The sequence below is a fragment of the Melanerpes formicivorus genome, unplaced genomic scaffold (assembly GCF_026170545.1).
Source record: "Melanerpes formicivorus ecotype bairdi unplaced genomic scaffold, bMelFor1.0.p_v2 SCAF_61, whole genome shotgun sequence".
Lineage (NCBI taxonomy): Eukaryota > Metazoa > Chordata > Aves > Piciformes > Picidae > Melanerpes > Melanerpes formicivorus.
The window spans coordinates 4,557,449-4,562,276 of record NW_027142413.1 but is presented as its reverse complement, the minus strand read 5'-3'; the positions used below and the strand labels follow the sequence as shown (position 1 = coordinate 4,562,276).

Below are 4,828 nucleotides of genomic sequence, written 5' to 3'. Positions count from 1 at the left end.
CAACCCCCACCCAATAACAGAGGCCGCCGCCAAACCAGCCACGCATCCCACCCACCCTAGTCACAACAGAGGCCGCTGCCACCAAGCCAGTCCCCCCCCCGTCCCAACACAGGCCACAGCCGCCAAGCCAGCCCCCCCCCCCCAACCACAAAGGCCACAGCCACCAAGCCAAGCCAGCCCCCCCCCACAGCCCACCCAGTAACAGAGGCTGCCGCCAAAAAGCCAGCCACCCCACACACACCCAAACACATGGGCTGCCACCAAACCAGCCAACACTCCTACCCCCCCACCCAACAACAGAGGCCGCTGCCAAGGCAGCCACGCATCCCACCCCCCGCCCAACAGAGGCCGCCGCTGCCAAGCCAGCCAAACCCCCAACCAACAAGACACTGCCGCCGCCAAGGCAGCCTGCCCACCACCCCATAACAGAGGCCGTCGCTGCAAAGCCAGCCACCCCCCCACCCACCCAACGCCAACAGAGGCCGCCGCCAAAAAGCCAGCCACCCCCCCAACCACAGAGGACGCTGCTGCCAAGCCAGCAAATCCCCTCATGCCCCCCAGCAACAGAAGCTGCCGCCGCCGCGCCAGCCACCCCTCAACCCCCCCAAACTACAGAGGCCGCCACCAAGCCAGCCACAGCCCCCCCCACCTAGCCACATAGGCCGCCGCCAAGACAAGCAACCACCCCATGCCCCCCAGCAACAGAAGCTGCCGCCAAGCCAGCGACGCATCCCACCCCAGCAACAGAAGCTGCCTTCGCCAAGCTGGCCACCCCCCACACCCCCCAAAACACAGAGGCGGCTGACAAGCCAGCCACGCATCCCACCCACCCCAGTCACAACAGAGGCCGCCGCTGCCAAGCCAGCCACCCCCCAGCCCTGCAACAGAAGCTGCCGCCACCAAGCCGGCCACCCCCTAACCCCCCCAAAAACCAGAGGGCGCTGCCACCAAGCCTACCCCCACCCAATAACAGAGGCCACCGCCAAAAAGCCAGCCACACCCCCACACCCAAAAACATGGGCTGCCGCCAAACCAGCCAACACCCCTACCCCACACACACAACAGAGGCCGCTGCGGAGGCAGCCACACATACCACCCCCCACCCAACAGAGGCTGCCACTGCCATGCCAGCCAACCCCCCAAACAACAACAGACACTGCCACCACCAAGCCAGCCACCCCCCCACCCACCCAACACCAACAGAGACCGCCGCCAAAAAGCCAGCCACCCTCCCCAACCAACCACATAAGCCGCTGCCGCCAAGCCAGTCAACCCCCCCACCCCAGCAAGAGAAGTTGCCGCCCCCAAGCCAGGCGCCCCCAAAGCCCCCAAAAAAACAGAGGCCGCCGCCGCACCAGCGAATCCCCCCATACCCCCCAGCAACAGAAGCTGCTGCAGCCAGCCACCCCCCAACCCCCCCCAAAAAATGGAGGGTGACGCCGCCAAGCCAGCGACCCCCCCCATCCCCACCCAATAACAGAGGCCACTGCCAAACCAGCCACGCATCCCACCCCCCCCAACCAATAACAGAGGCCACCGCCAGGCCAAGGCCCCCCCCCCCCCACCCCACCCAATAACAGAAGCTGCCGCCAAAAAGCCAGCCACCCCCCCACACACACCCAAAAACATGGGCTGCCACCAAACCAGCCAATACCCCCCACCCAACAACAAAGGCTGTGGCCAAGCCAGCCACGCATCCCGCCCCCCACCCAACAGAAGCCGCCGCTGCCAAGCCGGCCAACCCCCCAACCAACAACAGACGCTGCTGCCGCCGCCAAGCCAGCCAACCCCCCCACCCAATAACAGAGGCCGCCGCTGCCAAGCTGGCCAACCCCCCACACACACAAGAGGCTGCCAGCAAGCCAGCCCCCACTCCCCCCCCCCCAACTAACCCTAACCATCCAACTGAAGTGCCCCCAGGTGACCCTCCATTGGCTCCCACATGTCCCTGAATTCCTCTTTGATACCCCCCACACCCACCATAGATGCCCACAAACCCCCTGAAGTGGGGGGGGACGCTGACCAGTCAGGGGGGGCATCTCCTCCGGGTGCGTGGGGAGCGACTCACCTGGCCTCTCTTCAGAGGCCTTTCCATTCAAATTAAACAACTGAATATAAAACCAGTGGGGTCTCCTTTGTGTGTGTTGTGCGGTTTTAATTTGCCGCTCAGGGCCATTGGAAACCTTTTGGCGTACACGTTACTACTGCTCTGCAACCTCTGGAGGAACAGCATGGCTTTTCCTCCGCTACAATACCTCACGCTAATACTTACGTTTTGTCATGGGTTTCCGTCCCCTCTGGGAACGTTCAGGCAAGCAGTCCACCGGCAGCGTTTGGGAGAGGCTGCCCCCGCCCCTCACTCGCCCGTTCCTCGGCTGTGTCGTCGCTGCAGCGATTTGACCCTTACCTGGGAGCTCAGAGCTTGGATGGTGTCGAGGCTGAGAATCTCTCTCCTGCTCCCCCCCTCCTCCCTCCCAACAGAGGGGGGAAAAAAAAAAAGGAAAGGACCAAATCCAGCAAGAAATAATTTGGAGTCAGCTGGGAAGCAGAGAGTTTAGTAGAACACTCGCAAGCCCTCCACCCTGTCTTCAGAATGGGCGTTCACCCGCCACAAGCCACCCCTCCGTTCCCCTCCCGCTCCCCTGTCACAGCCCTGTCATCCACTCTTGGCACGTGGTATTCGACTCCTCGAGGCGAGTCCCTGGTTATCCCGGCTCGTTCTCTCTCAGGGCAGTCTCTCTGGTGCTGGAACTGGGCAGGGATGTGGAGAAGAATCAGGAATCAGTCTGACTTTGAAAGGAAAAGAGGAAAAAAAAAATCAGGAACAGTCCATTGCTGCAGGGACAGCAGGAACAAGTACAGGTGGGATGACCCAGGAGCTCTGTGGGTTGCTGTGCAGTGCGTATGTTGAGTCCTGGACGCCAGGCTGGTGTTAAGCCAGGAGGGAAAGAGGTTAGACCGACTTCTAACTATTCGCACAGTGACTATAATGCATTGATGTGTGTTGCCCCCTCTGAGTTCATCCTCTCTCAGCCGGAGTCACATTCTGCTGCGGGATACGCTGAATGTCCCCAGTTTCCAACATGCTCCGCTAGGTGTGACCAGGCCTCTTGGCAGCAGCCGCCCCTGGGGTTGGTTTGCCCGGCGCTGGCAAGCCCTCCGCCCTGTTTTTTGCAATGGTCTGTAACCCCCCCACAATCGCCCACCCCCACGTGGCATCGCGGTAGGAAAGACAGAGACAGCTGAGGGGCTGCCCTGCTTCTGATAGCCCCGACCCACGGACGCCCTTCTTGGTAGGGTTTGCGCCTTCGGGACGCAGCTGAGTTTTTGCTGCGCCTCTCTGTGAGAGCTGTTGCGTGGCTCTGCGTCTCCAAGCGTGTTCCCTGTTCCCCAGGATTTACTACGCCCCCATTGCCTTGCAGTCGGTGCATTTCTCCCTGGCCATCAACCAACCTCTAATGCCTGTTGCTCTCTAATTAAATCTTTCGATGGTTTCAGCTTTCTGAGCCTGTGTTGGTACGACTCCTGCTCAGGGCACCGCGAGAGAGACAAACCCTCCTTCTGTCCTGTGGTTCCGGGAAGGGTCCTGGCACTCGCAGGCAGGCACCAACGGGGTAGCGACTGTGAAGTGACATCAGCCTTGCTTGGTCGACCAAGTGGAATTCAAAGAGTCAAACGGTAAGGAGTGGAGCAAAAAGCAAAGCTTAGCTCTCAGTTACTCACGTTGTAAAGCTGTGAGTAGGTTTCCCTGCACCCTAGAAAAACACTGCACAGGCATCTCATTTTTCTCTGGCATTCATTTAACTCGCAGAGCTGTGGGGGAGTTACTGGGAGACTTGGAAAGGCAGTGAGAGCACTAGGAAGGGAATTTGGAGTTACGGGGAGGAACACAAAGACGACAGGTGCCACGCTAGAAGAGCACTTACTGTTACCGGGAGAAGACCCCTCCTGACTCTTCCTGACTGCTGCTCGCCCCGGCCCTCCCGCTCGCTCGCTCGCCCCGGCCCGCCCGCTCGCTCGCCCCGGCCGGCCCGGCCCGCCCGCCCGCCCGCTCGCTCGCCCCGGCCGGCCCGGCCCGCCCGTCCGCCCGCCCGCTCGCTCGCCCCGGCCGGCCCGGCCCGCCCGCCCGCCCGCCCGCTCGCTCGCCCCGGCCGGCCCGCCCGCCCCGGCCCGCCCGCTCGCCCGCCCCGGCCCCAGCCCCGGCCGGTAGTGCGCGAGTCCCCTGCCCCGTCGCGGCTCCCAAACGGTCCCGGCTCGGCTCCGGGAACCCCCCTGCAAGCAAAGCCAGAGTGCGGTCCTGCAGCTGCCAGAGGAAAGCCCCGGAGAGCTGTGGAGGCAGGCACTCACCTAGCACGGAGCGAGCAGGAACCCGATAGCCCCGGCGGGCCAGTGAGCGCCGTTTTAAAGCCGCCAGCCCCGTGCGCGCGAACAACCCTCGCTGCGACGCATGCGCTGAACCCATGGCAACGATCGCGACGCTATCGCCCTGGCGGGACTGGAGCCTCGCTGCGGCGCAGGAGTTGTACCCATGTCAGCGATCGAGTCAGGCTCTCTCTCCCTTTTCCCTTCTCCCCCTAACAACTTTCCAGCATTTCAAGCGTTCAGCGCGGTTCGCTGCAGCGCTGAGCGCCCTCGGGGCGGCACGCGCTGCGGCACGGCGGCGGTGCCGCCCGTGACGCACGCGGGGGCGGCCCTGAGCACTGCCCTGGGCGTGGGCAGCAGCTCGGCCCGGCCCCGTTCGGGATGTTTTGGCATTTAAATCGAAACCCTACACCGCGCGCAGGTAAAAGCCTCTGTTTATGATGGGTACGGCCGCAGGCTGTGCTTA

General features: G+C 63.0%; 1 long non-coding RNA gene across 4 annotated transcripts; it reads right to left on the bottom strand.

The window, feature by feature from the left end:
- Nucleotides 1-2,031: 2,031 nt before the first annotated feature.
- LOC137453110 (uncharacterized) lies at nt 2,032-4,623 on the bottom strand. 4 transcript variants are annotated; one of them, XR_010990267.1, is made up of 4 exons: nt 4,348-4,623; nt 3,724-3,856; nt 3,454-3,621; nt 2,032-2,790 (listed from the first exon to the last, which is right to left on the bottom strand). It is a non-coding gene; the product is annotated as an uncharacterized lncRNA (long non-coding RNA). The 4 variants fall into 4 exon arrangements; XR_010990268.1 differs by lacking the exon at nt 3,724-3,856 and having other exon boundaries at nt 3,454-3,643; nt 4,348-4,618; XR_010990269.1 differs by lacking the exon at nt 3,724-3,856 and having other exon boundaries at nt 3,454-3,639; nt 4,348-4,617.
- Nucleotides 4,624-4,828: the final 205 nt, after the last annotated feature.